Source organism: Oculina patagonica, chromosome 1, assembly GCF_052425735.1.
Source record: "Oculina patagonica isolate OP01 chromosome 1, crgOcupat, whole genome shotgun sequence".
Classification (NCBI taxonomy): Eukaryota; Metazoa; Cnidaria; class Anthozoa; order Scleractinia; family Oculinidae; genus Oculina; species Oculina patagonica.
The window spans coordinates 45,764,898-45,786,122 of NC_135758.1; the positions used below are offsets into that span (position 1 = coordinate 45,764,898).

A 21,225-nucleotide genomic window follows, 5' to 3' on the forward strand; every position below is an offset into this window, starting at 1 on the left:
AAAAAAAAAATTCGTGCAAGCAGAAAATCACCCACCCCCCTATCACTTTTCTAATGGTCCGTCCTTTTATCGAATATATATACGGCACATTTAATCAATTGTAAAACTTCAAAAATCTATATTTGAAATACTACCTTCCTCAATTTCATTTCAAAATTAAAAAAAAGTGACACAAAACACTTACCGGTACATCAATCGCAAACTGTGGAGCTACCCAGAGGGGGGCCCTACAAAAGGCTACCCCCCAGTGCTCCACTCCAAAAAATAACATCACTCTGAAATGCCCGAAGGCCAGTGTTATTATCCACATTTCTAGGATAGATCAAAAAGAGAAGTCACTGTTTGTTAGGCTGAATAAGACATTAAAGATTAGCATTTTTTAACATAAATATTTCTTTTATCACTACTAGGTTCTAAAGAATACCAACAGCTTCCTTTACAGACCATTGTAAGTCTCGCAGTTGCGATACAGCGAGACTGATATATTTTCTGACCGAACGATACCGATATACGAAGATTTGCTAAAATGTGACGCGACACACAGGTTTTTAAGGAACATTCAAAACCGAACAATACCATTTGTATGTAGAGCTAATGTTTATAAGGCAGTTCTGTTTGTTTACCGCTTTTCTGGGAGTTTCAATGTAGAGTTCGTCGAAATTTTGCTGTGCTTGCAGAAATGACACCTATGTTATTGTTGTCTAAATTGTTCAGACTAACCCAGCCGCAAAAGCTTGGGCCAAAATCAAACTTAGTTAATGTTCGCATAAGAAATTCATGATCAACACAATCAAAAGCTTTCTCTTGATCTGAGGAGATGAGAATATAGGCTTCCTTAGTTTTGTTAATCATATGCAGATCATCTCATACTAATTGAAGATTAAAAAATATTGACCTTCCAACCACACCGCACTGAGGTCTGATCGGAGTGAACTACAGATGACATAACTAGTTTTAAACGTTCGATGAAAACTTCAAAGCTAGCTTATAATCAGTATTTAATAAAGAAATAAATGCAGAAACTGCAACTAGCATCTGTAGCCACCGCTATCAGGTGTTGAGTTAATAGCTCTTAGGAAGTGTTTTCCGGCATTCGTATCATCCAGAGAAAAAAAAGCAAGTACTATACAGAGGAAAAAATAAAGCAATATAAGTTTTCAACAAAATAAGGCATTATCTTCATAGATATTAAATGATGATTAGTTTCCCATGTTTCCATACTTCTCATAACTTCAACAGTGGTGCTGTGGTAGTAGTTTGCATATTTGTCTTTGCAGAGATTGCTTTCTGTATCTCTGGTTGTTCTTTCTTCAATATCTTTAGAACATGTGCCACAATTAAGACAACTGTTGCGCTTGCCTGGTTACAATTCTGGATAAAAGCACAAATCCTTGAAACAGCCAACTTTTGCATTTAAACATGAAGCTGGCTATGAAAGAATTGAAGTTTTGGCTATTTTTGACACATGGAACCTTAAGTACTTTTAATGTGGAGACTAGATATCTGCAAAGAGTGGAAAGAAAAGGGTAAAAATGTACCCCAAATCAAGATAATATTGGATAAGTTAGAAAAAAAATTGTCAAGTTTTTTTGACGAAAGACTTAAAAAAAACTTGGAAAAGGTCATGAAAAGTCATCATCCCTGATGATGATGATGTATGTCTTCAAAAACGACAGATAACGAGCCCTGACAGAGATTTAAGTCAGTGCCACTGAATGTATCACCAGGGTTGTTCTCTTTCTTTTGGCGAATGGTCGTTTTCACAAAGTTTTCCAGATGACTGATGTTTATATTGTAAAACGATAGCTGTGGATGTATGGATTATAATTCTCTGGGCATAGTTGAATAGACCCTTCCTGATAATTGCTTGCTCTACATTTCTTGTTGAATGTCCTTGATTTTTCTCTTGTTCTCTGTGAATTGCAAAATATCTCATCTTTTTTTCTTTCTCTTGTGCTTTCTGTTTCTTGTTTTTCTTCCCTCTCTATTCTTATTCCCTGTTCCTTATGTATTTTTCTACGGAATCTTAGTGTCTGCAACTCAGGTTTCTGTAAGCAGGAATCATAGTTGATGGCACTAACAGTCATGATAAATCCCTAATGATTGTTTAATGTCTCTATGCGAGCCGTTTATGAAATACATTAGTGTAATTCTGACACCAAACAGTGAGCCCTCTAACACAACAAAGTTTGGCCACATTTAACTTAGAAATCCTGGATTTAGTAACAGCATTTCCTGTAACCACTGCGACATAGGAGATGGTGGGTGGTGGTGCAGTTCTAGGGTGGATTAATTCGCAAGAATTCAACAGCACATACACCATTTTCTCTTCAGAAAAGTGAAGGTGGCATACATGGCGTGATTTCAGTTCCCCTATATGTATTTAGGAGAGTTAGTAGGCCTTGGTAGGGAAATTCTACCGACAGAAAGATAGACACATGGATAGATTTGTGACCTAAAAGGTGAAGCGGTATTGACGGCATTTTGACTTGTGTCAACATTGAGGGGGAGAACAAGGCAAAGTGTCCCAACAAATATGGCTTAGATTGTAGGTCTTTGTCAAGTGATGATACTCTGCTTCCCAAGTGTGGGAATGAGAAACCTGAAGTGGTTACTGATCAGCTTTCTTATTGTTTCCCTAATACCCCAACATGACTGTAAATATAGCGTCCCTTAAAATTGATGGTCTTCGTAATGTAAACAAGCAAATGAGGTTTTGCGCTTGGCTACGGTAAGCCTCTTCTTACGGACAGAAGGCTTATCCACAGTGCCATCAACACTGGCAGGTGACTTCTCTTCAAGATCCACAGAGCCTGAATCAGAGGAAAAAGAAAGAGAGTGCTTCCGCGTGTATGATTCCAACATTTCAACATCAGGGAAGTCCAGAGTGTTGTCACCCAACGACTCAATACTAGTAAACTCTCTAGGAAGAGCAACATTAACAGGAACAGAACCAAGAAGATTAAGTGAATTGGACAATTCATGAAGTTGATTATCTCTTAAATCAGTCTTAAGCAACATCATCTCATTCAGCGTTAGCAGATACATCATTAGCTTTATTAAGAGCCTTATTTGCATGGTTGCTGTCAACATTATTCTCCTCACCAGCTGCCGGGGCAATGTCAGTATCAGGGCGATCCTCTGCTGGAACAATATCATAATAGAAAGGACAGTTTCTGGATATATGTCCCTCACCCTTTCAACAAAGGCAGTTGCCTTTGAAAGGATAATTTGAGGCTTTGTGACCCTCTTTATTACAAATGTGACATAAGACTATTCGGCGCCTATGCCACAAACGACAGGAATAACCCACAACTTTAATTTCACAGGGCAATTCAGTAACGTTCTCATCCAGGGCCATACCAATCAGGCGAGAGCCTGTATAAATGGAGACATCATCATAAAAGAAATTTTGAAAACGAAAGCTCTTGTATTCACATTGGAGCAATTCAATTGCAACTTTCTATTAATACAACAATCACATTCATTTTTAAACAAAATGTTAACACTATACCCGTGATAAAGTGAATTTTTATGAGAGGGCGTGGTCAATTCTCACTGGACGGCTTGATATTCATAGAAACGGTATAAAAACTATCAGAAAATTCTTACAGTGTACTAATAATGTTTTGAACAAATTTCTGGATGAATTATGCTTAAAATAGCTAAAGCAAAGAAAATTCCTTATTTGGACAATGACGTCATAATTAAATGCTTAAAAACATCATCTTAACGCAAGAATTAAGCTTGGCAACATTGATTTGCGAAATCAGCGTACTCGATTTAGTAAAAATAGCTATGTTGCCAAAAATCAGACAAAAATGCCCGTGGGTGTCACATTTTGGACTCCTGGGTACCTGACTACATGGGTTGCGGATAATTTTGTTTCATTCGTCTTTTGGTGCCACCAGTTTTGGAACAGTGCCCAGAAGTCAACTGATAGAGTGCAGTTTATAAGTAGGTGAAAAAATCTTTACAATTACAGTTTGGTGTTCGGCGTCACAGAGAAAAACTTCACACCCACTAATGACAACACTATTCAGCTCAAGCGCGAAGCCCTTGTGCTCGGGCTTGTCGAATGATACAACCCATGTGTGTGGTTTGAATTTTTTCGTTGAATTGAGGTAATATGGTCGATGTCTATACCAGCAGAATCAAAGCCGTACAAAATATCTTGGCTTGTACACACCGTATCAACCGAAAACACAACAGAATAACCCTTGAACAACTTAGCACTATCGTCCTCATTAAATTTCCTCATCTGTTGTGTTTTTCGTCCCCGAGGTGGGGTCGATCGTAGACTCTGGAGACGACGGACAAACCATCGGCGGGCGTAGGGCGCATCATCTTCGACACGGCTCACTGGTGGATCAACCGGGCTCGTTGGTGGGTCAACTGGGCTCTTTGGTGAATCACCAGGGCTCACCAATGGGGTCACCATTTGCTGATAGATCCTCAGGACTCATTGTTGGATTTTCGCTCGGGGGGTGATTTCCAGATAGTTGTTCGTCCTGCACATCCGGAGCGTCGCAATGTTTGGTGCTGAAACGCGGGTGCAGGGGAAGATTTTCGTCATCATCGGGATTTGAAGCCTTGTCATCAGATGAATCGGCTGATTCTTCTGCATCTTTTGTTGGTTTTGAACGTAACCAGGAAAAGGGACAATAATTTTGTAGGCTAAATGAGACCCACTCTTTCAAATACAGCAATACATGGGTCTAATACAATCACGTGATGTATGACCAAGGCCATCGCAGTTGAAACACAAAGTGTTTTTGCATTCAGTGGCTTTGTGGCCGGCACGATTACATCTTCGACATGTTGGTAGTTGTCCGTCATGGTAAAGTCTTATTTGAAATTTGCCGAATCTCAAATATGAAGGAATCTTATGATGAACTCTCACACGATAATGTCGCATTCCGTTAAATACCCCATCGGGGTTTTTAAATGTACTGTGGTGATACCCGAAAACTTCGCAGAATGGCGCCAGTCGGTGAATAATCGGTGAGTCAGATAATTCATAGGGTGCATCGTAAATTGTAAGAAAGGTCAAAGGCCTTTCAGTGTCGTTAACAGCAAACAAATGCTTGTTACAGACAAAAGAACTGCGAGTTGAAAACTCGTCTCACAGGGCCTTGTTGCAAAAGGTGATGAATATTTTGCCGCTCGGCTTTCTTTGAGCACGTCAAAAACTTCTGCCACCGACATAAAGGTGTCGCACCTGAGATACGCTGAGCATGGTCTGTCAGGTGTCACATTGTACGTATGAAAATGTGTTTCCTCTAGAGTTGACAAGGTTTTGCGGTGAACGATTACAGTCGGGCTTTCGGCAAAGGTTTCTTTCTGTGGGTTTGTTTTCTCCAATGACTCAAAATACTCTCGCTCTAAAGCGTTTGTTTCCTGCTCAAATTCCTCATGACAATCCGAAAATCTATCGTTCGAAAAGTCTGGGTACAAATTCGCCAGGTAATGCGAAGATCCATCATCTTCTTCATCTTCAATTCGGCCATGTGCGCCATCTACATAATTTCAATGTGCAGATTTTCTGTGATCAACTTGAGAAGGCATGATAAGAATAGAACATCAACAGAACGTCACCGCTTCCTTGCGACGTTTTTGCCGGAATAACCGGCGGGGCTTCCGCCAAGACACACTTATTCCTTGAGTAAACTTGAACGGCCGGTGCCCTGAACACAAAACTACATCTTGGCCAAAAGGCCGAGAAGCGATACAGAACATACCCCTACCTAGGAGGGTGGTCGAGAGTTTCCTTCTTCCATATATGGTGGACAGTATATTGTCGCTTACAGAAAGGGGCTGTCACCAGGAGAAAGTGCCACAGGTTGAAAAGTCCAGTACATGCACTGGCAGCTGCTCTTGAAGCATTGGATTCACCATTTGCCAAATGTCGCCGAGAACATACGGCTGAAGAAAGAAGAGAAGAAGCAAATTGCCGGCAAATTGGCAAGCCCAACTGGGATGCGGCGCCCACACGAATATTTCCGTCCTAACCATTAACAAACATAACATTTCCATCCAAATAGTCGCTAACAGCATTGACATTTCCGGCAACAGGTACATTTCCAGCACCATTCACATTTTCAACATTCGAAAGATTTGTTAACCATCTGTACATCCACAACATTGTTTACAACCAATTTCGCATCAGCGAGAAGCCCGTGGAGAAACATCAACACCTTCGGGGAAAACATCCATATTGTCTTGTACACTCATTGGATGAGCGTTGGCAATCCCTGGCTGGGCAAGATGCCCGCCAAAGTAGAGACGCACAAAGATAAATCAACCAGAAAACTTTCAAACACTACTTCTCTTACACAAATCAACTCAAAACACAGAATTAAACAGATTTTTTTTTTTATAAAAGCCTGGTAACCCCAGGTGGTTTATTTATTTTCTCAGGCCTTGGCTAGTGATAACAAAATAACACTACTTAAGAATTCCATTATTCTAAAAGGTACAAATTAAAGTTCACGTGCCATAAACTAAGAGATATTCTAAAAGGCACAAATTAGAGTCCATGTGCCATAAATTACGAGAACATAATTGATACTAATGGTACGAGGCTAAGCGGAGCCCACCCCATGGGGCTGACCGGGGTGCGGCCCCGCAAAGCGCTACCAACGATTACAAAATCTTCTAAAATAATACATTAATTACATTAAAGCGTAAAACTAATTACACCATCAACGTCAACTGTACAAAGGATTGACTGAGTTGACCAAAATTTCTAACTTCATTGCTCCTAGCACTGCAAATGCAGAGCTTAATATCTTTAACAATTATATCAATAATACTTTGTGACCTTAGAAAAGAATTTCTAAAAGGTTGCCTTGTTACAGGCAAACCAAAGCCAGTACAAAACAGTTGAAACAAGAAAATGATAGTTGAGTATCTGAAAGGGGGTAAAACACAGAGAGCGTAGAAACTGAGAATGGACAATTTAGAAATTGAGATAAAAATAGGGCAAAGAAATTCCACACAGTAACAACACGGGTGCACTCCAAAAAGCAGTGCTCGATAGTTTCAATTCTATTACAAACAGCACACTTGTCATTGTTGATATATCCCCAGGATTTGAGGGCATATCGAACTTTCACAGCTCGGTGGATAATAAGCCAGAGGAGATCATTCTTCTTATTCTCATTAAGCTTCAGTCTTCAGTCTAGACTTACGCCACACCAAGGTCCACTGATTAATGGAGTGAGCAGGAGGGCATTTTGCGTGCGCATGCGTCGATATGGACTAGTGCGCACGACAGAGAAGTTCTGCTATCGATTGTTTACATATTTTCCACAATTTATGGCCTAATTTCTAGCTCAAAATGAAACGTGTTTTAAGTTTTACTTGCTGTATACAATACTAAGAGTCCTTGCTTTATCTTCTGACAACAACAAGCAAAGTTTGGTGTCGGCGTGCTGTTTATCTGATCGACTTTGGCTATGTGTATTAAACATTGCACGTGGACAAAATGGCGACCGAATGTCGAGAACCTAAATACCTTGCCCATGTTTTTAATAGCCGGAAGATCTAAACGGACAAAGCGCTACGGCTACTTAGTACTAAAGTATAAAACAGCAATTTTAACTATACGATGTTATAATCAAGTATCCCGGGTTTGAGCGAGTGGTCATGATTTTGTTCAGATTTGTCATAAAACTACAATTTAGTCGTTCTCACAATGCAAATATCTCAAAATCTAGCCTTGATCTCCAGCGTCTACCGATGATATATGGAGCCTGAAATACTTAAACTATCGTCTAATGCTGCGAAGGTAGCGTTAAAAAATGGTCAATTGTGGAAATGTTTAGCTTTCTTTAACGTACGTTCTCGCTGGTTTATCCTAACAGAGAAACTATCGTTTGTGATTATTTCCTTAAACGTGAGCATTGGTCAAAATAACTTCACATTTCGATGATACCACAATTATTCTGTTGAACAAGAAAATAATTACTGCGATCGGTCTTAATTTTAAAGTGTTATGGTAATTCTTTGCTGGTAGACTATTTGTTTACATTTTACTATGTTAATTAGTACATTTTTGGCTCCTTTATCAAAATCTAGCCTTGATCACCAGTCAAAAAATAGCATGAAACGAACAAGCTATATATATTTTTTTCAGAAACGTTCTAATAACTGCTGTATAAAATGTCTTAAGAAATAATTTTTAACTATAAACAATGTTAATTTCAATTTTTCATTCAACGTTTATTTCATTAAGTTTGATGTTCATTCTGTTATAAAGGCTGTTTTACTTCTGTGTCGCCTAAATGTGTTTTAAAGAACTGCAGTTCTTGTTCCAGGAAACCCTGTTTGCCAGTCGAGGGCAAGTTGGCTTTGCTTTGGAGTCATCAGTGAGCTGCATTATCATGTGCAGAACACCCAAACATGTCTTTCCCCTCAGGGAAAACCCTTTTCTTTGGTGGCCGTCCCTTTAGGCAAAAAATCTCCCGACAAGCTATAATATTGCTCGCACTCTGCCTGTATTACAGCAATTGATTTGATGTGAAGTTTTGATCCTAATATATCACACTCCAGCACACGGATAAATGTTTTCCTCTTTTTACGGCCTGTTTAATTTTTGTCGGTGAAGGCTTTCCTACCTGTCCCACATATTTTTCCATTATTTGCAACAACGATCCCGAAGCTGGCCAGAAAATCTGCTTTATAAGAGCCTTGCCACACACAAAACACTTTTTCTTAGCGAAATTTAGGCCTATATTAAATTATGTGACGATAAACAGTACAAAAAACAAAGTTTGAATCTTCCGCGCCATTTTTATTCCCAAGATCACGCGGTCTTTGTACAGCGGTTGCACGCATGCGCACGCAAAATGCCCTCCTGCTAATGGAGTGGCCTACAACGCTCCCCCCTAAAACTGGCACACCTCGGTGCGCAAGAGGGTAATGCAAGCAAGAGCTTGTAGATATTTTTACAAGATACATGTAGGTCATCCGGTAAGCTACCATAGGTAGAATACAAATAATCTAATTTATCTAAACATAACTTATAATACCGAGAAGGAACAGCGCTAGAAGGAACAGCTTTTGAATTAAAGTTAAAACGTTTGTCAAATTTCGCTAAACGGTTTCCTATGAAATAATGAGCAAGATAATGCCATTTTTCCGAACCAAAGCTATCTCTAAGAGTAAAAAAATTTGACGACCGTAAACTAGTGCACTTGACAGAAAAATTAGCAATATTTAAGCCACCATGTGAAACAGGGGCACAACAACGTTCTCTGCTAACAGGTTCCATTTTTCCTTTCCACATAAAAGGCCAGACAACACTATTATAAGAATCAACAACCCAACAAGGTGGGGGAATAACTTTAGCTACATGCCAAAACGGACTCTCGCCAAGCACACTACCTATGAAAGACAATTCTCGAGAGCTCCATAAACTGAGCACGGATTGAAGTTTAACAAGCTTACTTTTCCAATTCTCATTTTCAACAGACACTAAGCCATTGCTATAAAAACACCCAAAATTTATGTACAACTTTCAACAAATTATGAAGTGACCTTCCTTCTTGACAAAATTAGTCGCATCATCAGTGTATTGAGAAATCTTGAAATGAAGGCCACCGCCCCAGGGGAGGCAGAAACCTTCGATTTCCTTACATTTACGAATTTATGTTGATAAGACCTCTGACACGGGAACATATAAAAGTGGCGAGAGGGGGCAACCTTGCCTTAATATTAACAAATCTTAATTTAACAAAAACAGGTTGAGTTAACTTGCAATTACAAATAATGCAAGAAAAAACATTGGTATAAAAAATACCAACCAAACGACAGAACGTGTGATCAAAACCGAATTTAGTTAATGTCTGCATTAAAAAATCGTGAACTACTCGAACAAAAGCTTTCTCTTGATCAAGAGTTACTAAAACTGATTCCAGACTCATTGGTCTTATCAAGGGACGGTTGAGCATCAAAAGCACAGTCAAGCTGACTTGTTGAATAAGCCAGCCAGAAAGACAAAAGCACTTCAGGCTTCATGATAAAAACAAATTTGAAATTTGCTGAACTGTAAATAGCACGACACACTGCTTACCCAACCCAAAACAAACCCTTTTTCCCAACCTGACAATTGATGGTATACGCACAATGAGAATTTGATAAAGATCACTAAATAATTTCCTTAATTCTTCTTAATTAAGTAAAACAAATAATTAATTCCTTACATACCACAATCCAGCCTAATATAGGACTTTACCCTTCCAAGTACAGCCCACAAAGATTACGATAAACATGATAGGAACATGGGTATTTTCTAAAGATGATTCCAAGTCCGGAAGAGAATTTTGTTTGAAGACCACAGCTCCAGAATCACCAACATAAGAGAATGGCTTCTATGCACAAACAGCGCTTCAGTCAGCTGTATGGCAAACATACCACACTTCTTTAACTAGAAAAGACTGCTGTTAAGGTTAAGATTGATCTTGTTTCTTTTAAAAAACGGTACAACCTAAATGAATCAAAGGAACACTTGTTCCTATATTCTGTACATATATTGGTGGAAGACTGGAATCTTTACACCCCAAAAGGCCTTTGCTTGTTTTTGTGAAGCCTGAACCACAGCCGCTTATACAAAAATGCTCAACAATGGAGCTAGAACTGGCATTAATTAGGTCCTTGATCACGTTTTCTTTGTCTTCTGTGAAAGCTTGCTAGTAATGTGTCAAAAAAAGATCTCAGATGCTTATGTGTAATAGTGCACTGTTAAAAATTTGAAAATGAGTTTAAAAGCAATGTCATCATTTATGTTACAGGCATTGAACTTCTTAATAGGGGTGGTATTTCAACAGTGAAGTACAGAACTGGCAGAGGTATTACATGAAGACGTGAATAGAGCAGATGGAGGTGTTGTGGGCATATCATTTTGAAATTGATCGTAAATATTTTGTGAAACATGTGCTTTTGTTCTTGCTACTCTCAAAGCATACGAGTCTCCATCCACTAAACCTCACCAAGGAGTTACAGCAGACCAAAAAAAACAAAGAGGATTATTGCAGGGAAACACCAGACAAATAAACGGCAACAGCGTTTAGTAGTACCGCTAGCAATGGTGTTAACAACATTGTTTAGTGCAACTCTCTCAGTAGCGTCATTCGGTAAATTATTTGTAGACCAGAACTTCCAGAGTTCGTATCCAAATTAACATTTGCATCAGGGTTTTCACATTTACATCAACACGATTCACCTCAGAAGAAGTAGAAATGTATATGCCAGGTGAGAACCACTTAAGCATATGCAGAATTATACATGGAAATGATGCAGTCTCGCGATGTATAGCTAAGGCCGTCACATTGAAACGGAAAGTGTTTTGCACTATGCAGCCTTTAATATGGCAAGCTTGGTTACATCTTTGGCAAGTTGGGGTTTATCCATCGTGGTATAGACCGATGAGGAATTTACCAAATCGTAAGTACATTGCAAGAATAACCATAAGTAAAATGAGGCTAAACTGTATTTCTTTGTTCTTGTACTTCTACGTTGATTACAATAGCTTTCTCTATACAATAACAATATACTGACCATGATATGTTTTTGAAGCTTACTTTGCCTTGTAGATCTTCGGTCTAGGTCTGATTTTTAATGCATTTTGGGTTGGCTTTACAGTCTTGACACTGCAAAGGCTTCTATCACTGTCAGAAGGGTCAAGATTTCTGTGCTTGTGCCAGTTGCCTCCCTGTTCAGCTGTTTGATCTCTACTGGTACCTTGTGGGGTTTACCACAAATTCCACAGATGCATGGTATCTTTAGCAAGATACAGCTGTTCTTTAATTCCCATTGATATTTATTTAAAGTTTCCTTTTGAAAAAAATGGATAAGGGTAGTTAAAAATTAACAAAAATATTACCATAAAACTGGTTAATGGTCCGAATACGGACATGAAATTATATCACAAGAGTCCACACGGTGAGACCAGGATAAAGGAGAACCTATGACATCAATCGTGGAGGAAAAAGAACCATCTTGGTGAAGCCAAGTAAAGGCCGAAGATGCATGATGAAGGGAGCGCCAAACGTCATAGACACAAACCTCATTAAAAAGATTCTTAAGAGCAACCACACTCTCACGGGAAGTGTCAGAGACTTCCGAACCGCGACAGTCACTGGGACACAATTGAAATCCCCAGCAACAACAGTGGGGACCACAGCATCAATTTGGTCAGTGTAATACGCCAAAAAAATCATCTCTATCAGGGTTTCTGTTCGGGGCATAAACACATGCTAAATTAAAAGACACACCATCACGATTAAAATGCGCAAGAACAAAACGACCACTAGAATCAAAAAAAGATTTAGTCAAACAAAACGACGACCTATAAAGAATAGCCGAACCACGTGAACGAACAGTATCAGGAGAAGCAACTACATAGAAACCACTCGCCGAAAACCACAACTCACACTCAACACATGAAGAAATGTGAAGTTCTTGAAGACAAACAAAATCAACAGACAAATGGCCAAGCCACTGAAGAAAGGACATGCGTTTGTTAGGATCACACAGTCCGTTCACATTAAGCGTAAGAAAACGGAATCTCTATCGTTTGGTGCGCTGACCAGGACCAGGCCTGTCACTCACTACACTGGGCATATTATGTATGGCTCCTTTTTTGGAATACAGAGCTGACTTCCTTAAATATCTACCATTATGAGATTTCCCAACGATATCTCTAACAGGAACCTCCTTTGGAGGAACAGAACTCTCATCCATAGAAACACCATTACTTTGTTTTTCATTACCATTACTTTCATTAACATTACTTTGTTTCGTATTGCCATTACTTTCATCTACATTACGTGGTTGTTCATTACTATTACTTTGTAATTCAATACCATTAACATTGGCATTTGCATAAGCACTACTTTCAATAGCATTAACATTCCTAGCAACGACACAATTTTGCAAAAGAGATTGGCTCTGAGAATCTTGGGAATTAAGCTCATCAAGTTGGTTGAAACACTCATCCTGCGAGAAGAAAGCGGGAGCGGCATTCGCAGGAGAAACAGGAATAGAACAGGCATCAGATATACCAGGATTGGAACGACTTAAAGAGGGCCCAAAAAAAAAAAGAGGCTGAGAACCAGCCTCGGCACCCTCCTGGGCCTCACCATGATCTTCAGCCTCAGCAATTAGACCTAGCATCTGCAGGATCAAGCTCCGGGAATTCAGCCCGGTAAGTTTCCCTGCGCTGGCACTGATTGGCCTGGTGCCCAATCACGCTACAGAAGCGACGAGGCTTAGTGTAGTCCCTGGAAAAGTAACCTGGCTCATGACAAAGTAAACACCTGCCTTTATTAGGGCATCCCACGGACGCGTGCCCCTCTTTTCGACAAATGTCGCAAACGACGGGCTGTCCCTGATACCACACCTTGCAATGCAATCCATCAATAGACATAAAACAGGGAATACGACATTCCCGTGCATTCCCGTTTGATCTTGACCAACCGGGATCCCATACTAATACCAGGCATATTAGACCAGCGCTGGTAGCGCACTTCCTCAACCTCCCCGTAACAGGACAAAGCCCGCTCAATTGAAACATCAGGCCCATCATGTGGGAAATTAAACATGATAACAGTGGTCCAACGAGGAGGGGGGAGTGGGAGGGATATAGGGGCAAAAAACATCCCCAACCTGGACACCCTCATTTCGTATCACACTACGCTTTTAGGAATGGTCACTAAATTTCACCTGCGCAATATGGTTTGGGCACTGCTGCACCACCACAACATCACTTTCCTGAGTAGCCTCATCTGTATGATAATCGACAATTGCCTTAGCAATATCAGAGGGTAAAGTCCCAGCAGGAAAATCAAATACACTAATGTCAACTGTGCGGCGCATGACCGCAGGGTCAACACGGCACACCATAACGAGGACAGCAAAAAGAAAAAAGGTTAGACCCGGTGAGCCGGGGCACTAACCGGATGGACGGCTCACCCAAGCAGAACCGGCGGCAAGAACTTGGATGGGCGACTTGCAAAATGTACAAGAAATGGATGGGTGATCCCGAAGGAAATATGGTTTCCCAAAAACTAGAAACAAATCTAGCGGAACTTACCAACCACACGGCCAATATCAACTTGTCCAAATGGTGGCCATGAGTAGCACAATAATTCTTACAGGCAGTGAAAAGATTGGAAACCAGAAATCACAAATGCCTGAAATGTCAGAGGTAATACTAACATTAGAATTCTTCATGGCAGAAATCCAATTCTTAGCCCCATGCTTCTTGTCAAGATGAAAGAAATACTTGGACGAAGTTTTCACCCTCGTAAGCCCATCAAACTTGCCAAAGTCAATCCTTGCAACCCTTCATTGGACGCATACATCCAAGGAGCAACACTTGACCAAGGTCAATTTTGATCCTGACATGACTTGACAGATTGACAAGAAGAGAGCAAAACTGATTGGCTAAAGAAGATTTCCAAAGAAAATAACTGTTAATGGCAATGGCTCAAATGCGTTCTTTAACACGGTCCCACCAAGATTGTATAGACATGGATTATTTCTTGGGCAACAGCAAGGAGGCCCAAAAGTCCTTGACCATAGAAGGAAAGTCCTCATAAATCCAAATAGAAGCTAGTGTTGATTGGGTAGGCTATGTCATCTCCATTCTCACAACACATCTGAAGAGGTAACACAAATATGTCCACCAGGAATGAATTGAATTGAACACTCATATCTAAAATCTAGTTTTTTATTTAACAGCTGGACAATCCTGTTCTGAGATTAAAAAAATGAAACACTAGATGATTAAAACAGGACTTTTGCACAAAATTAATAAAAAGTGGATATTAAACAGTGCGGAACTTTTCCGCAACCTACAAATTAAATTAAATTACTCAGAGAGACTTTTGCTCTCCTAAAAATAAACAGGACTTTTGCCTGCAAACTAAAGGAAGAAAATATACAAAGCGAAACTTATGCCGCAGACTACAAATAAATAGTAAACTTAGGCGAGACTTTTGCGCTCACTTAAACAAGCAGAACTTTTGCCTGCGGAAGACTTGTGCCCCTGAACACCACACAAATTGTAAACAAGGAGTTGACCCTTGTACCACATGCAATAAATATATCCGTTGATGGTGAGAGCTCGAAGGGAGGAGGCCTTAAGAACCAAGAAAACTAGCCTCGTCTCAGTACAGATATTATGGGTAAGCAAATACGTCACTCTGCTTTTTAATTTTCTTCACATCCCCAAAGTCACTGAAGGCGGTCTTCAGGCGTGAATCATCTTCCTCATCAGGATCATCGAACACATGGACCATTGTAAGTGGAGGACCACCCCCAAGCATCTTGCAATAAAGGCCAAAGAGATGGATTCCATCTCTCTGCATGGCCCTCGTATACCCCTCGTTAATGACAAAAGACACCCAAATTACCTCATAACCGATTTGTATGGCCACACCGCCAAGGGTAGAGAAGCAGTCAAAGACTGCCTTGACAATGTCCGCGTGGACTTTCAGGACTTTTGCGGCATGTAAGTGTTTTGTTTCGTCGCCATTATTTGGGTGTGTGGCACGTTTTCCCTTGAGCTGGGCATTTTGAAGATGAAGAGCTTTTAACCCCTGACGCATTTTTTCGATTTCTTCTGTCTGCTCATGAGCTCGATTCTTGTCTTTTGACTGGTGTAATAGCTGTTGCAGCTCATAGAAGTCTTCCACTGGATCTTGGGATGGAGACAGGACTGCTCGGCCTCAGTAACGTTCCTCTCAGGCGAAAGTCCATAAGACGGAAACTGTAGCTGTTTGCCACTATTTAGTGACGCGTAGTCCAGATCTTTATGCAGAGCAGAGAATAGTTCCGAGGCAGACATCATGTGTTTTAAACTAAGAAAAATTTACATTATTAAAGCTTTAGATGTTGATACAGATACAGAACTAACTTGTTGTAGAGAAAATATATCATGTGATAGTCATTCGAGATTACAAACATATAAATGTGCATCTTGATTAATAATTAACACAAATAGAATATGATATGAATAAACCTGAAGCCAGACAACAATACAATATACTAATCAGCCGACAAACACCAAACAAAACATGGCGGGGAAGAAAAACAGGGGACATATGACTATAGGAAAACATAAGGGACTGCAACCAAGACAACACACTCTGGGCGAGAGGGCAGGAGAAAAACAGATGTTGCAGCGACTCAACAGGGGCACGGCAAAAACAAGAGAGAGAAACTGACAAACCATAAGAAACCAATTGCTCGGCAGTGTATAGAACACCGTGGGCGATCTTCCAATTTAGTCAAGACCGAGAGGAAAAAAGAGAGAGCGTTCCACGTGGTGGGCCAATATAGGGCACCAAAAGTGGGGGGCAAACTTCTCCACGCAATGAGGCGTAACCATGTTTTCAGACAAAAGAAATTGATAACAGGATTTAGTGGAGATGCCAGCAACAGGAAGACAATAGTGGGGCAAAGAGAAACCATAAACTAGAGAGTTCTTCGAGGCAGAAAAGAAACCATCAAGTGCACGCCAAGCCAGAACAAGGGACTTGTAGAAGGGCGGCAAAGATCTCAAATTAAAGGCATACGGTAGAGTGAAAACCTCCATGGGAGCAACACCAAGAACAGATTTGAAACAGTAGTCAAGGAAAGTCACCCAGCCAGAAGGGGAAGAGGCAAACCGCTTCACCCACTGAGCTTGGAGCGACCAAGTTTTGAATTTTATATCCACAACTGAAAAGCCACCAAAAAGCGAGGGCTGGGAAACAACAGAGCGAGACACAAGGTCACGCTTCCCGTTCCAGAAGAACTTAAAAGCCAGAGAAGTAGCTCATTTTGGACCCAAGCTGGCATGTGGACAAGAGAAGCCACATACCAGATACGGGACAGAGCCAAAGCGTTGATCACAAGAGCCTTGCCTCAAAACGACAAGGAACGAGAACGCCACGATGCTAGAACATGGTCAACCGCATCAATACGCGGACGCCAATTGGCCTCATCAAGGTTGCCCACACCAACAAACACACCGAGCACTTTGATCTTGGAAGACGTCCAATCAAGGGCAACAGGAGGATTGGAGCGACCACTCCAACCCCCAAGCCAGAGTCCCTTAGACTTAGATTGATTTAACTTAGATCCAGAGGCCTTCTCAAAAAGAGCATAAGTCTCAAAAGACGCAACTATGGAGTCATCAGAGGACAGGATCAAGGATGTATCATCAGCGTACTGAGAGATGGGCGACAGAGGATCAGAGCCGGGTAGACGGAGACCAGAGATACGAGGGTTACAACGGATATTAACAGCTAAGACTTCAGACACAAGCACATACAAGAGAGGAGACAAAGGACAGCCTTGACGGACACCACGGGACAAGTCAAAAAAGGACGAAAGATAACCATTAACATTAACAGCACTCTGGACTCGGTTGTAAAAGAGATCTACCCAGGATACAAAAGATGGACCAAAGCCCATCGTCAGTAACGTTGAGCGCATGAAAGACCAGTCGACTCGATCAAACGCTTTCTCTTGATCAAGAGAAAGGATAGCTATAGGGACGCCAGAAGATGTCGCATACTCAGTAACGTCTCGTAAAAGGGCAACATTTTCTCCGATAAAACGACCAGGAACGCCACAAGTTTGGTCCTTGTCAACGACTAAATGGATGACTTTAAGAAGCCGCCCGGCGATCGCACGGGCGGCAAGCTTGTAGTCCACATTCAAGAGAGATATCGGACGCCAGTTCCGAGGATCAAGGCGATTGCCTTTCTTATAAGATAGTGAAATAACTCCTCTACGCTGAGAGAGAGATAAGCAGCCAGAGTCAAAGCAAGAATTAAGTACAGCAACAAGGTCAGACTCGAGAACATCCCAGAATTTAAGGTAGAATTCCATGGGAAAGCCATCAAGGCCAGGGGCCTTACGTCTAGCCATCCCCTGGAGAGCCACAAAAACTTCCTCAACAGACAAATGACCTTCACAAGACGCCTCATCCTGCGAGAGTACAGAAGAGAGATTGCCAAGCATATCAGACTGGACAGACCGATCAGTCTCAGCAGCCGTAAACAATGAGGAGTAAAAATGCGAGAAAGATCGACATAACTTATCGGGAGAGGAGACAATAGTGCCATCATCATTACGAACGGCAGAAATCCACCGATCAGCAGATCGCTTCTTCTCGAGACGAAAGAAATACGAGGAGGAAACCTCGCCCTCCTCAACCCAGCGAGCACGTGAACGGACCTGTGCACCTCTAGTCGCTTCCAGATCAAGACGAGCGAGGTCCGAAAGGGCAGAGTGGTACGGGCCTAGACAGGAGACAGAGCCTGAATCAACTTTAGCTTTAAGATGATCATTGAGGCGAACAAGCAGGTCACGATTTTGGGACCGATTAGCAGATCTTGAACAACAATATCGGATAGTGAGACCCTTAATCAAGCTCTTACCCTCCTCCCACCACTTTGCCGATGATGGAAAGCGGAGAATGGAGGAACGCCAAGAAGACCAAGCATCCGAGACAAGTTTCACATACTCGTCCTCAGCGAGAACGGCTGTGTTGAGCTTCCAAAGACCAGGACCAGGCGGGACGACATCAGGGACAGACAAAGACAATAGAACACCACAATGATCAGAAAAAGGGCAAGGAAGAATGTCACAAGACGATATAGAAGAAACCCAAACATACGGAACGCCAAAAAGGTCGATACGGGAGGCCAGAGAGCCGTCCCACTTGGTCCAGGTAAAACTGGAAGAGGAGGGATGGAGATACCTCCAAATGTCAACCACACAACATGCATCAAAAAGGCCACTCAACTTCACTGAACTCTCACGGGAAGAGTCAGCTGGGTCAGACCCATAACGATCCAAGGATCTATCAAAAACAGTGTTGAAATTACCAGCTAAGACAGTAGGTATAGAGGGATCAATCCTCGAGGAAATGTCCTCAAGAAACTGATCATGCGCAGGGTTACGATTGGGGCCATAAATACAACACACACGAGAACAAAAACTCACATTGCAGGAAACGACCATCACTGTCGAGCCACGAATTAACCAAGGAAACGGAGGGCCGGAACAAAATAATACAACCACAGGAGTGAACAGAGCCAGGAGAAACAACCGAACAAAAACCAGAAGAAATAAACCAAGACTGACACTCAGTGTCAGAGATACAGTGGGATTCTTGAAGACATACGACGTCGACAGAAACAGGGAGAGACCGTAACCACTGCACGAGACCAATCCGCTAAGATTGATCCCGTATACCATTAGAGTTCAAGGTAAGAATGGACAAAGCCATAATAATAAGGGAAAAGTAAGCCATCATGACTGGGAAGAAGAAGAAGCACGACCAGTTGCCAAAGATGCAGCCGACGCAACCCCAGCGGGGATGTGCCGCTTAGATGCAGGAATAGGAGCCTTCTTCACAGGAACACGAGACCTCATGCTCCCACGACCAGTAGACAATAGCCAAGGACCACCCGAGGAGTTTTCCGAGCTAGAGTCATCAGAAAGAACAGCCGAGGTACGTTTACGTAGACTCGACTGCTCAACCATCTCAGAGTCATTGGCGTCAGGCGACGGACCGTCCGATTGGACCGCCGAACCATAGTAATTTACCTCAACAATTTCACCACTACCAATTTGACCATTACCACTAATTTGACCATCACCACTAATTTGACCATTACCATCATCCTTAGTTAAATCAAACGATTCAACATTTCCATTAGCATTGCTTTGAACAGTATTTACATTACTTTGTTGTACATTACTTGGCTTTTGCCTTACATTACTTGGATTCTCTTTAGCATTACTTTTGTTACCCTTAGCATTATCATGTTTACCCTTTACTTTGCTTTGCTTACCATTATTTTGCTTATCATTACTTTGCTTTTCATTACTTTGCTTTTCTTTACTACCATTACTTTGCATTACTCTACTACCATTACTTTGCTTTTGCTTACTACTAATACTTTGCTTACTTTCATTACTATTACTTTGAATTTCATTACTAATATTTTGCATTTCAATACTACTATTTCCTACATTAGCACTTGCGCTAGCAACAATTTCAGCAACCCCGCCAGCAGCACAATTTTGGAGGATAGATTGACTATGTGATTGGGAATCCAATTCATCCAGCTGGTTGTCACGAACATCCTGGGAAAAGTAAACAGGGGCCGCATTCGCGGGAGAAGCGGGAATAGAATCATCACCAAGACCCTCGGGATTGGAAGAATATTCATCAGAAAACAGCGACTGGGAACCAGCCTCAGCATTCACCTGGGCCTCTTCACCATCAGCATTTGACTCAGCATCACGCCCAAGTTGGGGGAAGCCAACCCGATACGCTTCCCTACGAGGGCACTGATTAGCCTGATGACCAAGTTCCCTACAATAACGACAGGCTCTGGTGCAATCACAAGCAAAATGACCCGCCTCGTGGCAAAGCAAACACTTGCCTTTGTCAGGACAGCTCCCAGAGGTATGCCCTTGCTTACGACAAATGTCGCAAACAATGGGTTGACCCCTGTACCATACCTTACACCGCAAACCATCGATGGTAATAAATCGGGGGATGTCTTCCGTCCGCAAAATCCTAACAAGACGGGTCCCAGTGCTAATATCGGGCATATTAGGCCAGCGCTGATAGCGCACCTCACTCACATCCCCATAACAACTTAAAGCTCGCTTAACCATCTCATCTGACCCATCATGAGGGTAGTTGAAAACATTGACAGTGATATAACGAGGAGGGGGGAGGGGGGGATATACTGACAAAAAATTTCCCCAATATTAAAACCCCCATCACGCGCCACCTTTTTCTTCACATCATCGGTTTCGAACGTTACCCGTGCAATGCGGTTCGCACACTGTTGTACCGCCACCACACAAGACACCTCTTCCTCAATACCCTCCCCATCAGTACGCTTAATCATGAAATGGTCAACAATCGCCTTAGCAATATCAGAAGGCAAAGTTCCAGAGGGAAAATCCTTCACAGTAACATCAAGACTACGGCGCATAACCTCAGGGTCAATACGCCGCGCCATAATAAAGAAAGAGGGAAAAAGTTAGGCCCGGTGAGCCGGGGCACTAACCGGGTGGGCTGCCCACCCAAGCAAACCGGCGGTCAAAAACTGGTTGGGCAAGAACAGCCCGTAAAAGAAAAAGATGGTAAAAACTTACCAAATCCAAATTTTGTGAAATGACAACAACTGGCTGGGT

The 21,225-nt window shown here is 41.7% G+C and overlaps 1 protein-coding gene and 1 pseudogene across 1 annotated transcript in view; both read right to left on the bottom strand.

Moving 5' to 3' along the window:
- Positions 1–340: 340 nt before the first annotated feature.
- The window catches only part of LOC144646360 (uncharacterized), a 152,917-nt gene continuing 132,032 nt past the window's right edge, over positions 341–21,225 (bottom strand). Inside the window, exon 2 of the mRNA XM_078505952.1 lies at positions 341–350. The gene's annotated coding sequence lies outside the window, so the exon portion shown is untranslated. The remainder of the gene's footprint in view (positions 351–21,225) is intronic.
- LOC144647366 (uncharacterized) lies at positions 15,189–16,851 on the bottom strand (annotated as a pseudogene).